Here is a 16189-nt window from a genome sequence, read left to right as displayed (position 1 = left end):
ACCGGCACTGCAGTGAACTGACGTGCGTGTGGGTGAACGTGGTATCAATTACCACGGGGTGAACTTTATCTTCAGGAACAGGCTGGCATAAAACTTCTGGAGAGAAAAGCAGGTTCTGAGGCTCCTAAGGGGGCGTAGAATGTGGGAGAGGAGGAGGAGCACCTTTGGGGGTATTAACTGACCCATTCAGGTGTGGAGAAGATGGGAAAAACAAAAAGAGAATGACAGTAGCATTTTAGCATCAGTTTCCCTGCTGCTCAAGACCAGCTACAGACGACAATATTTTTTGTATTCAGAACATGCGGCAGATCACACTCATCCACTGAACATTGTTCATGACATCAGTTGCCTCCCAAAGTGTGTTTTGGATTCTTCTCCTGATAGAACTTATAAAAAAATATATAAAATATAAAATATATATATAAAGAACCAAATAATAAAATAGGAAGAATATAAAGTCTCATGTAAGATGTTTATTTAGTCTTGCATCCTGTTTGAACCATTTATTTTTCTATAAATACGTACCTCTGCAGTTCCCAGTCATACGTCTGCTTTGATGTGTTGTGAATGCCTTTGTTTTGCTTTGTACTGTGTCATTCTAATATATGTTACTGACTGGATGGGGCAAGAGGGAATTCCTACAGTATGTACTAATGTAGAAAAGGCACATAACGCGTCTTGAATCTTGAACCTCCATCAAACAAACAAATTTGTCTTTACCTTAATGGGAAAATGAATACGGATGCGATTTTGCGAGGGTGGATGCCAGGGAGACAAAACGCTGTCCGTGTTTTTACGTTCAAAGTTAAGGTTAGGGTAAGATGACCGCCAGCAAATGTGGTCGCAGAGGTTACAGACGAATGTACGGGTGTCCCACACCATCTCTGTCGCTGTGCCATGCTGGAAATCACCAATGTCCATCTCACCTCCACGCATTCCCAGGCAATCCACACTCTGCTCCCTCTGTCTTTCATACTGGTTAATGAGTTTGAGGTTGTGTTACTGCCGGTGATTTCACGCTTTTCATTTAAAGCATAATAGGGTTTATTAATGCAGTCAGTGCTAAATTAATCTTCAGTGTTTCCTCACTGTTTATGAATGCAGCCCAAATAATAGGAATGCCCACAGCAAGTGCTCGTAAAAATTCATTATTCACGATGCATTACTTGCTTAAATGGGAACTAAATGCCCTATTGCCTTTTTCCCCAAATTCCGAGGCAGTCTTGCAAAACACTGTTTTTGATTTTGTCAATGGACTTTGTAGAGATTTTGTATACAAATGTTTTACCCAAAGTCATTTACTGGGTTTTGCAGACAATGTTCAGTTGAAATAGCTTTTCTCTGATTACCACTACAAGAATTCTCCTGGGATTGTCAGGGTCAGCCCCTGTTGTCTCACTCTGTGTCCCTTCCCTGTTTGACCAGCAGGTGTTGCTGGTCATCCCGTCCTTCATGTTAGTCTTTGTGTTTTTCCCCCTGTTCTGTTAGTCTCATGGCTCAACACGTTAAGCAACCAGTTGTCTATGTACCCTTCTGTCCTGTGTTTGAATCCCACCACCTCTGTTTTTGTATTTTGGCTCCCTAGTGTTTAATTTGAGTTTCTCTAGTTGTTGTGTCTGATTTTGTAGTTGGTTTTGTTCCTTGTGCCCCTGCTTGTGTCTTTACCTGTTTAATTCCCTAGTGTTGGTTTCTGTTTTCCTGTTTCCTTGGTTAGTTCTTAGTTTCCCTGTGTTGCTCCTTTGACTTTATTAGTTTCACCTGTACCCTGTTTTCCTGGTCTGTTAATTAGTCTCACCTGTCCTGTGTTAGTCTTATTACCCAGTTTTGGTTTCTGTATTTAAGCCCCTGCTTCTGTTCTGTTCCCTAGTGGTTTGTTGATTGTGTTTGATGAGTGTGATTGATTTGTATTGAGAAGTTTGTGTGATGTGTGTATTTTGCTTACCTGCCCAGTTTTTGTTATTTAGTCTTTATTTATCCCCTTTAGTTTTTGACCCTCATAGTCCTTTGTTTTGTTAGTCCTTTCTTGTGTTTTTCTTAGTTCAGTTTAATTTACCCTGTTTTTGTTCTTTGAGCCGCAAGTGGGTCACACATTATAGCCATGTTTATTATGCATTATGAAGCTCTCATCTATAATGCACTATACTGTAGATACCTTCATAATGCAGTACAAAGCATCCTTAATTTTTTTTACTGGCCATTGTGCGATGTCCTACAAGATGTCCTACAGTACACAAACAAGGAAATAAGTGTGGTCTGTGCAGCATGTATTAGGGAGAGTCTGTGGTACAGTGGACGAGAGAGCAAATGTAAGATCTGATGATTACTGGGCCTTCAGTGTCTCCATTAAAGCAGAGTATCGATGTGTAGTTTGCCTTTGTTGGTTTGAAGATTTAGGTAAAGTTTTGAAAGCGAAAAAGAGGGAAAATACAACTGCAGTTTGCTTTAAATAGAAGTACCTACTGATCAACAAAATCATGTAACAATGACGATCCAAGCAGCTGTGCGGGCAACCAAGCAGAAATCATGTCTTTCGCAGGTGTCTCTCTCTCTATCCCTCTCCCACACACACAGACTCAAAACACACCTGAAATGGAGGTCTTCCAAACACCACACACTCAGATTAAAACACATTACTTAATCAATTAGGAAATAAAGCCGACAGCCGGTTTCATGATCTTCTGAGGGTTTCTATTGACGCTGTAAAACAGCATTGTTGACATTCTTCCTCATTGGAAGGCTCATTTGTCTTCAGGGATCCTTCTGTTTTAAACACCATCTGCATGTTTCACTCCCATGTTATTTATCGGGGGGGTGGGGGTCACCCACTATCTGGCCCATAAATTATTGTCTCCTTGAGTAGGTCAATCAGTCAAATTCTTCACAAGAGCCACAGAATCTGAGTGATTAAATCTATGAAAGAGCAAGTGGCAAATCTTTCACGATTGCTCACTCTGCAGGAGTTACTGTAGCTGGTGCGTTATGTTTACGGGGCTCCTTCGGGGGATTGCCTTTGACGTGACCTTCCATTATGGGCAATTTAAAGCGATACTGGCAGAGTTAGTGAAGGAAGCGGGTGCCTTTTCACGCATACGTGCCATGACGTTCCAACTCTATCATTCGGTCTCGGTCGCTCACATCTTGTAGATTGCCTGAATCCCGCATGACGTTCCCTCTAAAGCTTGAGATGTTGAAAAATATTGTGCAGCAGGTGCCTCGGGGCAAGGGTTGTGGGGGCTGGTGTGAGGAACTGCAAGAAGAACCGCATCTGTCTTTCATGTTCACCTCATTTGGTTCCTGTCGCTGGTCCACACACCCCATGGCATGCTGATCAGAGGAATGCCGAATGCTCCATTCTTCCCATAATGCATTCCTTATACATTCTCTAGATGTCTTCTGCAAACCCTCCCTGTGTTTGCTGAGTTTAGGGTGCATGCAAAGGTAATTGCTCCTGCAGGGAGACAGCCAAAGAGAAGGCCTCAGTGGGGGAATCAGTCACAGCACCTTGTGCGAACTCACTCTCTCACACCCAAATCTCCTGCACCCCCTCCAGGCCTCAAAGTCTTTATAAACCTTCCAGAATCCATGTCCTACAACACCGCAGCAAAACAAACTCATCAAACCTATCGGCCTGTGTCCCATTTTCCCCTTTTTTCATTAGCGCAGGAATGTTCCCATTACAGGAAACAGGACACCGCATTTCAGCCGGACTTCCTGTTCAGCATTCAGCAATCGAGCTCCGTACCTGACACCTAAAGAGCACTTAGACATATTAGTTCTCCTACAACGTTTCTCAGTGTCAGCAGCGCAGTCAGTGAATGTCAATTATTCACTGTGCACATGGCTCCCATGGGGGGGAGGGGGGGGTCCATCAGCAGTTTGGGCCAAAACCGGCTCCAAACGAAAAGCTGCGATTCACTGTGGGGGGTTGGGGGGTGTTGGATGAATCCACCATTATGTCGTCGCTGTTTCTTGGTGCGGTGTTGTTTAAACAGCACTGGGGAGCTTTAAATCTTGAGAAAACCACACCTTCTTTGCCATGGGGAGGGGGACTTCAGCAGGGAAGGGGAACACACCACGTAATGTGGGTATGTGACAGTGAAGAGAGAGTTTTTAGATATGCGGCTAGCAAGGGGACAACATGAAAGACTAATTCCTAATTTGAACTGCGCTTGCAAGATGTGTACGGCTTTGGACCAATCCCACTTCACTTCTCACTCATGAAAAGCACTGATTGGCTGGCTTCCAGATGAAGGCGGGTGCTGCTCTAGTCAACACTCCAGCTGTTTGTAGACCACTGTCACATCTGTGTTTTCAGGAAAGTGATGGTGACACATTTCTGAGTGTGTGCTGTGTAAAATAAAACAAGCCTTTTTTATTATAATGCAGTTTTAAAAAGTCTTCGTTAGTTTTGTTTATTCATTTTTTCCCTCTTCTCTTTTTTCCCATTCTATGCACCATTCTATACAGTGGGGCAAAAAAGCATTTGGCAGCCACCGATTGTGCAAGTTGTCCCACTTATAAAGATGAGAGAGGTCTGTAATTTTCATAGGTACACTTCAACTGTGAGAGACAGAATGTAAATCCAGGAAATCACATTGTATGATTTTTAAAGAATTAATTTGTATAATGGTGCAGAAAATAAGTATTTAGCACCTGCAAACAAGCAAGAATTCTGGCCCTCACAGACCTGTTACTTCTTTAAGAAGCTCTTCTATCCTCCATTTGTTACCTGTTTTAATGGCACCTATTTGAACTCGTTAAAAGACACCTGTCCACACCTTGAAACAGTCAGACTCCAACCTCCACCATGGCCAAGACCAGAGAGCTGTCTAAGGACACCAGGGACAAGATTGGCTAATCCCAGTCTTGTGCAGGTGTACAATCTACAATAGGCAAGCAGCTTGGTGAGAAGAGATCAACTGTTGGAGCAATTATTAGAAAATTGAATAAATACAAGATCACTGACAATCTCCCTCGACCTGGGGCTCCGTGCAAGATCTCACCTCGTGGGGTACAAATGATCTTGAGAACGGTGAGGAAACAGCCCAGAACTACACGGGGGGAACTGGTCAATGACCTGAAGAGAGCTGGGACCACAGTAACAAAGGTTACTATTAGTAACACACTACGTCGTCATGGATTAAAATCCTGCAGCGCTCGAAAGGTCCCTCTGCTTAAACCAGCACATGTGCAGGCCGTCTAAAGTTTGCCAGAGACCATCTGGATGATCCAGAGGAGGATTGGGAGAATCGCCATACCCACTGTGAAGCATGGGGGTGGAAACATTATGCTTTGGGGCTGCCTTAAGCAAAGGGGACAGGACAACTGATCCGTATTAAGGAAAGAATGAACGGGGCCATGTATCGTGAAATTTTGGGCAAAAACCTCCTTCCATCAGTGAGAGCACTGAAGATGAAACGTGGCTGGATCTTGCAGCATGACAATGATCCCAAACACACCGCCCGGGCAACAAAGGAATGGCTACGTAAAAAGCATTTCAAGGTTCTGGAGTGGGCTAGCCAGTCTCCAGGCCTCAATCCAATAGAGAATCTGTGGAGGGAGTTGAAAGTCCGTGTTGCCCAGCGACAGCCCCAAAACATCACAGCTCTAGAGAAGATCTGCATGGAAGAATGGGCCAAAATACCAGCTACAGTGTGTGCAAACCTGGTGAAGACCCACAGGAAACATTTGACCTCTGTCATTGCCAAGCAACATTACATTACAAAGTATTGCGGTGAACTTGCGGTGACCAAATACTTATTTTCTGCACCATTATACAAATAAATGATTTAAAAATCATACAGTTTGATTTCCTGGATTTTTAATTTTTTTTTTGTCTCTCACAGTTGAAGTGTACCTATGATGAAAATTACAGACCTCTCTCATCTTTTTAAGTTGGACAACTAGCACAATCGGTGGCTGCCAAATACTTTTTTGCCCCACTGTATAAGTGGCATAATAATGAATGGCCATGCCATCTTGTCAAGCACCTTGGAGTGTTTGCTCTGTGAATGGCGCTATATAAAAATAAACTGAATTGCAATGAATTTGAAAATAAATAATGATGAACAGCAAGCGGAAGTTAATGGATGGATAATTATAAACAGCAGCATTACAGCCCTGTAAAAAACCAGCATGGATGGTAAAGTCAGGACATCGTCATCCATCAGGCATGACTCCCGCATGACTCACAGAGGTCCGACACGGCGCTGTCCTGCAATCGCTCGGATTACTGCGACTCCGGGAGGCACAGAGCCGACGGAGGGCAAGAAGGTGAGCGAGGAAACATCATAAATGATCATAAATGGCCCCCTGACAGACTGTTCTTCGTCCCCCTCCTCACCGTCTCCTTGTTATGCTGCCGATTGTGTCACTATACCTGCAAAGTGATCCGTCAGTGACAGCTGAGCACCTTCACCTTCTCGCGTTCGACTTGTCGGCTGGCTGGAATACATACCCCCTCTATCCCGCCATAATTTATTTAACAACCCCCACTGCATGTCCTGATGTGAGAGGGTGAGGGGGGGGTCACTAAATTGCAAGGGGGGGGTGAGGTGAGACCCACTGGGAGGGCATTATTAACCTGCTTGTCACGGCTGAAGCTGGCACCTTACGGAGAGCGTGGCAGCCAGGAGGGGCTGCGTTTATTGAGTTCTGCTCGGATGGTCATTTTGTCAGAAACGAAACGGGTCACGTCCAGGGCGACAGGGAGGGAGTAAAATGGAAGGGAGGGGGGGAGTGAGGGCAGAACTGCAGGCTCACAGTTGAGAGGGAAAATGGCAAAAGAGGAAAAGGTCTCAGCATTCTATTCAGTATTATTCTGTGTTTTACACCCAGGGATGAGGATAGCGTGACCTGAAGGTTGTTGGGTCGAGATCCAGGGCTTTGCAGTTTCCCTGAAAATAATACCCTGGAGAATTTCGCCTAACCAGAGCTGCCCCAGTTTAAATACAGCCCCTCTAAATGGGTGTGAATTACAGGTTTGGAAAAAAATAAGGTAAATAAGGAGAAATATCGAGCGCCCGGTTCAGTAGGGGTCCCTCCTGGAAGCTGGACAGGCAATTCAAGCGGCACTTTCAAGGCACACACAAGTCCAGGAGAAAAGCTATTCATTCCTGTCATTTAAAATCATACAGTCAGAGAGAAAAAAAAGTTTGAAAAATACCCTTAGAGCATCCCATTGTGTCCGGCTGGGTGAAAAAAAACAGTAATTGCTTTCTCTTTCCATTCAATTCTGACTTGGGTCCCTAAGCTGACATTTAAATGTTTATCGAACGCAGAATGTGTCAGGAAGCCTCTTGTTTACTGCCTGGCCAGGAAGCCAGTGAGTGACTGTGCTGCTGGAGCCCAGCTGTATGGAAATACCACCCAGAGTTATGGTGAAATATGTGTGCTGTGCAGAGATAAGTAGCACGAAAGTAAAGAGGCAAGAAAAAAAGAGACTCTTTTGTGCACAAAGTGAATAACTTTGGAGATGCGATTTCAGTCAGAATCCTCACAGCTCAAGCAACGCCTCTGCCATCTGATTGGCTACAGCTGCTACACAGTCCTCCCACCATCTAATATCGATAGGTTGTGCAGTGCCTTCTGTTACCACATGTGACGCTCACCCACCAATAAAATTTATCATGCAGTCAATGTCAGCAATACAGGATTGTCCTGTATTTTAATTACCTGCTCATGAATAGGCAGGGGTGGCTAATAGGCTGAAATACAATGTTGGAAATCATTTGCCCTTTTCTGGAAACTTCTGCAATTCCCTCCTCTTCCCCTTTGCCCCCTCATCCCCCACATTCCCCTGGTCTTAGTCTGCCACTCTCTGGCTCCAATGTCCTGGGGAGCCAATTAAAATGCAGGAGGCTTGCACCTGACTCACTGCTAATGAGCCCCTAAGAGTCTCTTTGTGCCTTGAGCTCAGGCAGCAGGAAATCAGCTGGCAAGGTCCTCGACCTGGAGGGGGAGGGGGACTTTAGGGAGCAGGACCCAGAGGAGTCAGCTGACTGGATAAGCGTAAGCTGTCCCGCCCTCCATGACTCTGGGTTTGGGGCATACCGGTCACATTACCTACCGGGTCACCTGAAGAGGGCGTGCTTGTCACCTCAACAAACCTTTGGCACCCAGGTTCCCAAAGGGACAGACTGTGTGTTTGGTCGACTCAATTTCAATTTCCTAGCTGACCTTCCTCAGAAAAGCTAAAATGATGAACAACAAAGGTTTAGACTCAGGTTATAAATGATCAAAGGAGCGTAATGTTTCAACATTATTCGAGGGACCGGAGTGCTCCCGGTCGGCTTCTGTAGGAACCCTGCATGAACGATCGGTGCGATCTCCTTGAAGATCCGGCTTCTCGAGATTAAAACTCGTGCCGCCGTGCCTTCCCCGAACTGTGGCTGTTATCAGTCACTGGGTAGCGACGCTGAGCGGGTGAAACGCGTGAGGACCATTAGCCAGTGACCCCAATAACCTCACAAGCTCTCTGCTAACCTTCACACTGTGGTCATGGTTCCTAAGAGTAGAGAATTTATGTTCCCATTCTTTCATGATTTTTATTGCCAAATGACACGTGAAACTCATTAAGTGATTTTGAATAAATCGAGAGAATCAGCGGTTACTGGTACAATTATTTTGACACCGTCGAGCAGATTTAGTCATGACTCACAGCTATACGAGGTTTATTTGTGTTTAATCCTCCAATGTCAATATTAGACATAATAGACATATTATTAGATATGTTATTGTTTTCCAAGATGGACAAGAACAGGCTCAGTAGTTGGTCAAGTTCACTGTTTGGCGATGCCGTCCCTGCAAGCCGCGGTAAATCAAGCACAACGTCTCCTCTGTGACCTGCTTCACTACCTCAGAAATCGCAGGTGGAAAGACTCTGTGACCGGGTGTGGACACGGCGTGGCACTGAGGTGAAGAGCAGGGGCCCCGTGTTCACGATGTCACATGATCGCAGCCTGTTTTTAAGGCCGGCCTCTTCAGTGAGCCAGGAAGAGGAGTGAGATGAGTCTGCTCTCAGAGAGCTGTGCTTAGAGAGATCTTCACTCCGTCTGAGACAGAAATGACAGGCAGACTTTACCCAGAACATTAAAGGAAGCCCCAGCTAACAGCATCTCCATAACGTCCGTTTTGAGTGGTAACAAGAAAATGACCGAAACAGAAAAAGAGCATCTTGCCTTAGCAGTAACCTGACTGGCTTTAACCGCATCTCTAATAAGCGGGCCAGGCTGTCAGACACCTTTCGGCCCCACGGCTGGAAGCTGAACACCTCCACGGGAAGCCAGGACAGATGCCACTGCAGATATGGGATGCATGCATCCACACGACCCAACTGGCCAGTTTATTGGGCTAAATTATGGCACCGCCCACATTCGCTCGACCCTGTGTTTGGAAGGATGCCTCCAGGAAACCCTCAAAGAGGACCAGCCACAGAGGCCATGATGCTGCAGTCAGGGGAGCTCGCGTTCGAGTGTTCCACCTCATTAATTATGGGATAATACGGAGATCAGGGGCAATATTAGGATTTTTTTTAAGTTGGAGGGTTACAAGAGGAGCTATAATTCATACAGAGTGGCCGGCCTTATTTGGACCTCCAAGTACCCCCTATCAGCTTTCAGCTGGGGCCAGAGCCCCTGTATACGCCCCCTAGTGGTGATGACGTGTACTAAGGATGCTGGGATCAGTCTGCATGTGGTCCTGGAGGTTTGTGGGCCTTTACATGCTATTTTGAGGACAGGCTCTCGAAGCATCACGCCTGTGATGACCTGTCAGACCAGCTCTTCGCTGAGTTTCAGTCACATGCTTCGAGGTTCTGCAGCTGAGCGGCTTGACATTTACATGCTGACCCTCATGGTCTGACCTTCCCCATGGTGCTGAGGAGAAGCACGCATTAGCAGATGGGACCCCACAGCCTGTCTGCGGCTCACACCGAGGTAAAGCCCTATAGAGGCATGCGACAGGCACATAACCCACAACCTAATAAGAAATGTATATAATAATGATTTTAAGAATGACAAATGGAAACGCAGATTGTTAATTAAATGTCTTGGGTTGAACTTTTCCAATCAGAACAATAATCCACTGACCCAAAGTCTATTACAGAAAAGATTAATTGGTTCACTGCTATCCCCAAAGCTTTCTCTTCAAACAGAGCCTGAGGATCAGCGAAGTGCGGAGCGGCCGTCACAGGCCAGTTAGAGCCAGGGGTGTCGCTGTGAGCCGCAGCCGGAGGCGACGTCGGCCAATCCACACGTCGCTGGCGCCATGCGCCGGGCCGCTATCCGTCCTATGAGGCTTTTCTGTGTCTCTGACGCTAACAAATTTCACAAGTACATTTTCATAAGCTGATTGGAGTCATGAAACATAAACTTGGACCTAGTGAATCGTTATTCCTGCCTCTTAAGTCTAAGGCTGTTTTCCCACATTGTGAATACAAAAATAATAATAAGTTACAAAAATAAAGGAGGATCTGCGTTCCAGTTTTAGAAAACGCCATGCAAAACCACATTATGATCACCTACAAGGGGCAGCAGAGATGAGAGGAGAGGAACCCCCCACACAATCTGGGACACCACCTGCACCCTCTTCCTAGGCTGGGGTCTTGGAAATTGGGCAGTTTTCTGCAATGGCTCCTTCTATGAGGCTCATACATGCTGCACTGACATGTCCCCCCCACTGTGGCCTCCAGCTTGGCCAGCAGGCCCACACCGAAGGATAATAACATGGCCAGTGCCCCCTTGACCTTGGGCGGGGTAGAAGGTGGTTCCAGGTCAGCCCCCCTGTCGTCCCCTGATCTTGTTTCAGGAAGTTCGCCACACACTGCATGGACGCATCCATCTCACCGGCGCAAGCCGGTTTAACCAACCACTCAGAGACAAATGGATTGTGATTGGGTCTGGAGGACCTCAGACCTCAAAGGTGTATACCAGAGCTCCACCTCCATGCTCCCCGCAGTTCTGGAATGTTCCAGGGGCACGGCCGGCGATCATGTAGCACAGTCATTTCACATCTTGCCTTGAGTGCTCCAAGATCACCCAAAGATTCGGCTGTCCTTGTGCCGCTCTGTTTATTTATACCTCTACTGAAAAATGTAATGAAAGAATGTCGAGAATCCCAGTCACAGGATTCATAACTGTGGCCTAGACTAAGGAAGCTGTGACAGATTATTTCTGCTCCTGTCCCGGTGTGGAGCGTACTGGGGGTCAGCTGTGGATTCACGCTCTGCGAGAAGGTGCCACCGTCAGATGACTCCTTATTAGAGTCATGAATTTTTGAACATTCAGTATGTTATTCTCCTGTACTCATGAGGAAAACCTCTCAGGATCCTTACATTGACTTGACAGTAGACTGAAGTCCTACAGGTCTATCAGCTGATGGTGACAAACATAATTTAAAAGTGTAACCAGGCCACCCAAAAATATGATGCTTTAATTAAAACAATATCTTCGGGCATCCATGAAATTGGAACTTAATGCCAAGAGAAATACAGCGGAGATAAGAGAATGGAGGAATGCATGTCATATTTCTTGAAAATAAGCCCTCCACTGGCTGGTACTGCAAAATGGCCTCGTGTGTAAGGAATCAGATGATGTCTCTGGAAGCTATTTCTCTTAAATGTATTCCGATACATGCAGTGACCAGAATTCACTACAATGCCTAGGTTAGAAAAATATTTCATGTCATGTCTTTACCCTGATATCCTTGCAGATAATGTTTCTATTCCTCGAAGTACAATATAGCATTTATTTGGGTAAAGCATCCATCCATCCATCCATTTATTTTCCAGACCTGTTTGTCCTGTGAGGGTCCTGGGGGTCCGGAGTCCATCCTGGAAGCAAGGGATGCAAGGCAGGGAGTAACCCAAGCCAATGCTGGGTTATAGCACCAACACACATATTAAGCCATTTTAGTTCTGGTGTTCTTGCATGACCTTATACGTCGGCAAAGTCCCCTGCTGTTGGGACTGCTTTCGCAGAGCTGCTTATTGATGCGCGCCAACGGCCTTTACGTGAATTACGTGACCAGCTAGCTTTCCGTAATCTGCTATCAGGACGGCCTGCTTCTCCTGCCTGACAGGCCTGCCTGAGAGGCCTGCCTGAGAGCTGGCCCTCCAGCTGTCTCACTCACGGCTGTCATCTGCTTCCAGTAACACTGCAGCGCGTTTAGCTGACTTTCCTGTTGATGGCGGTGCTGCTACCCTTCTGGATGATCACAGCCATGTGTTTGCATTCTCATACACATGTACAGGCACTTCTAAATGAAACAAACAGCTAATACTTTAAAGGTTTGCTTCTTAGCTACTAATAAGCTTTTACTAAATGCGTATTGATTATTCCTGTCTCACAAAGTATTTACTAAGGAACTTAACTAAGGAATGCTCAATTTTAACGAATTTCTGAATGGCTTACTAACCCATTATTTCACATTTGCAAGTGATTTACAAGTTCATAAATACCAAGCGCAAGATATTATTGTAATACATTTCTAAATTCATTTGTGAATCTTTATTTGCCACGCTGAGAAGCACAGTAGGAGTATCAACACCATGTCGGAGACCATCCTCATATGAAGAGCTCTGAGCCCAAGGATGTTCCTTTAAACATATTAACCCAGAAGATGGAGATGACGGAAAATGCCCCACCGTCAATGCTATGAGCAGAACAGCAGCTGTGTGTTTGGTCAAAATAAACCTGGCAAAGGGCTACGCGCCATGTCATGCCAGCCTTCATCAAGACGCGCTGAGTTGCACGGCGCTACCCAGTGTGGCCGTGAAGAAGCTCTCTGACGTATCGCAGACCAGAGTGTGGGCTTAGAAGCCACACATCAACCAGCAAGCTGTACGTTCCAGAAGGAGCACAATTTCTGGCTTATTAAACAATAATACACAACGTTTCCCTCCCCCCCTTAGAAAGATGATGGTCACATATGATAAGGACACCTGCTTTCCTTATGCAGGGAATGATTGCAGAGGGTCTCAGGAGCATGTCCCGCCTGTCTCCAGTGCTGCCGACTGGATGTTCCTGTCTCTTTGACGCACCCCAGCCTGCTCCACCTCTCAGCTGCTGTGTCAGTGGATTGGAGAGAGCGCCACCCGCCATTTCAGCCCCACCAACACCATCTGATCAGCGTTCTACTCTAACAAACATGTATCAAATTCACCTGCCATATCCCCTGAGGGATCTCCAAGACCGTTTTAAATGAGCATTGGTCAAACCCTAAAGACCAAAACTGTGCCCAAAGCCTCTTATGTGCATATAGCCTTCCTTTCAAAGTTATTTAATGAGATAGGTCATAAACACCACTGTTGTTATGTCACTGACCATATTCTGGTGTGACAAATTCTAGCTGTACAGCATTAGTCATGCAATGTATATGTAAGGTGGTTTAGCAAAGAGCATCATAAAGATGAGCAAAACGGAAAATACCCTTCTCAGAGAAGATGGGTGAGGGGAGTTACACTTAACCATATTACAGAAAACCACCCCCCCCCCCCCCCCCCAGCACAGCAGAAGGCTCTAGAACATCCCCCCCACCCGTCCCTGGAAGATTCTGTTAGTAAGCTAGGGTAAGACTTAGAAAGCTCGGGAAGAGGGGAATTGAATTCTCAGTGATTTGTTTGCCTCTTATTAGGTCTGTGGCAGCATCATGGATGAGGAGAAAAGGATGCTAATTACTTTCTGCCTGAGTACACACTTCTTGAGCAGCCTCCAGGGTGCAGCGTGAGAGGGACGCGCAGGGGAGGCGTTTGTGCTGCTGTTTTGAGAAGAGAAGTTAACTGGCTGTGTTATATCACAGGAATGCAGCGTCAAAACCAGGCACATCTGTTAGTCAGTGGATGGCAGAGAGATTTACTGAGAAGGATGGTGATGTGTGCAGAGAGGAATAGATGTGGAATCAACATGAGTGCAGGACACCAAATAAACAAACAAACAAACAAATGTTGTCTTGGCAGGACAAGGGAAAAACAGGCTTCTTTATATCATTTGTGATATCTTCTCATCCATTATCTAAAGGCAATCTTAATGTGTAAATCCTTGGTATCTATGTACATCCCTCAGCATTTGTGTGTTCTGAAGATGAACAACCACCCTTCGCTGACCCCAATTATAACCATCAGACCCCAATTACAGAGCAGGTCAAGGTCCCCACTGAGGACCATGAGATGGCATCTTCAAAGGGCTCGATGACCTCATTCTAAAGGTCATGTGTTATGCAGAGATCTTATATACTGTAAACAATGGGGCACCGATGGACTCAAACAGAGGACAGCGACTGAAGGTGAACACATCAATAGTGAACAACCTGCCATCATTCATAGCATTAAACTTGTAGTATTCCTCTTTTGTGAAAACGTGAAAGACCCAACAGCAAAAGAATTTTGTTGATGTACCCTCAAAGGATTCTTGGTCCCTCTGTAATCATGAAGGTATTTCTGGTATGGAAAAATAATTCATTTGCATAAGATGTTGTCTTACATTACTGATCAAAATAGTGGCATCCTTGATCATAAATTGAAGATATGCATTGAAACATTCCCTGTAATTGTCAGTTCTGGTTCATCCTGTGCCAGCAACTGTTGGTATAGATATCCTTGGTAGGGCTCTCAAATGTTTCACCTTCAACAGTATTTCGTAGCATGTGTGACAATAAGGTCGGTGTCGAATAAGCGACTGGGAGAAACACATTTGGCTTAATTGCCACTGAAAAGGTCCTTTCAAACCAAAACAATACAGCATAGGTGAGACAAAAACTCTGTACGGAATTATAACATTTATAGATTATATAGCGGAATCATTCAAAAACGAAATCACGACTACTGGAGGAGGAAGAAGGCAACTATATGAGCACTCAAGCTACAGCACATTTGCACTCATATGCATCAATTTCAGGGTCAGGCGTTTGGTATCAATGGTCTTTCCACTGACTGAGATTTATTGCATTTTGAAAATGTGAACTGAAAGGTTGTTAATGGAAGAACACAAATTTTGAAAGAGCCCACAAAAAAGTATTCAGGTTTGCTTGTGGTGGTTTTTGTGGTGAGTCGAAAAAGAAGTAATACGCTAAACCATAATGAAAACAGAGTTTGTGAATTAGTAAATATGCATGGCATGATAATGAATTAATTCTTCTAGAGCTGCTAACTTGTGGAAAGCCCGGTCCACTTTGAAGCATGGAACTAAATCCTGGGGGATGATAAATGGTGAGTATTATTCACAAAACTGATTCACAAGAGATTCATTTCCTATTCGCAATTTCACTTTATCAACATATTGGACAAATAGCTTAGAATTTGCTCAAAACCAAACTTTGTTCAAAACACAGCTAACAATGTTTCTCATTCCTCTCAGATACTTGTCATCACACCAAGCAGATGACTGGCCTTTATGAGTTGTTACGTGTTCCTTTTGTACACCGTAAGGTTCCTGGGCTCCTGAGGGTGTCTAACTGCAGCCTTTTTCATTTGGGGGGGTGGGAGTTGGTCCTCCACACAAAGCTTCCATCTGAAACCAGGTGATCAAGACAGCATCATCAGTCTACCTCTTGGGTTCGATGACTTCATCGCCCAGCAGTCTGCTCATATTTCCTCTCAAGCAGACTTCTTGACAGATTGCACTGTACCGTGGTGATGTTGGAGATCGGCCAGACAAACACTTTAACCGTAAGATCTGTGCACAGCCTTCAGTGTTGCCTAGAGATAAATGAACATTTGTTATGTCCCTGCTGCTCACGTCACACTAAATACTGGCACTTTCGTGACACACCAAGCCCAACCCACGCTGTCCAGGCTGTGTGATGTACAGTAAATCCATAGGCTTTAATAAATTGAGGGACTTTGGATGCAGGTTCTAGAACCCATACCATGATAAGCACAATAGCCACAATAATGTGTCTGCATTGGCAGAACAGGCTCCCCACATAAATATTTCAGTACAAATCCAGTGGGTTAAACGTACACACACAGCACAGGAAGTCATTCCTGCACTTAATACACGTGTTGGGGGAGAAGATGATTCACCAGCGGTGTGTAGAGCCGGATCCACTGTGATTTTCCACACTTTTATCTCCAGTGGGTTTCTCCAAGTCAAAGCCAGGCACTGTGAAAGGCGGCCTGCTTGGCCGCTAATATCCCGTCCATGTCCAGCCCGGCCATCTGGTCGTTACACCCCATTCAGGCAGGTCCAGACTG

The 16189-nt window shown here is 45.3% G+C and overlaps 1 long non-coding RNA gene across 2 annotated transcripts in view; it reads left to right on the top strand.

Moving 5' to 3' along the window:
* LOC111834338 (uncharacterized) overlaps positions 1–15876 on the top strand; it is a 39111-nt gene extending 23235 nt beyond the window's left edge. The window contains exons 4-5 of one of the 2 annotated variants that reach the window (XR_002835994.2): positions 6171–6273; positions 11789–11802. This is a non-coding gene — a long non-coding RNA (uncharacterized lncRNA). Of the gene's footprint in view, positions 1–6170; positions 6274–11788; positions 11803–15134 lie in introns of those variants that run through there. The other variant, XR_011982378.1, reaches the window with a different exon arrangement.
* The last annotated feature ends 313 nt before the right edge of the window (positions 15877–16189 follow it).

This window comes from Paramormyrops kingsleyae, chromosome 14 (genome assembly GCF_048594095.1).
Source record: "Paramormyrops kingsleyae isolate MSU_618 chromosome 14, PKINGS_0.4, whole genome shotgun sequence".
Taxonomy (NCBI): domain Eukaryota; kingdom Metazoa; phylum Chordata; class Actinopteri; order Osteoglossiformes; family Mormyridae; genus Paramormyrops; species Paramormyrops kingsleyae.
The sequence above is the reverse complement of the archived record's forward strand: the minus strand, read 5'-3'. Positions and strand labels throughout refer to the sequence as shown.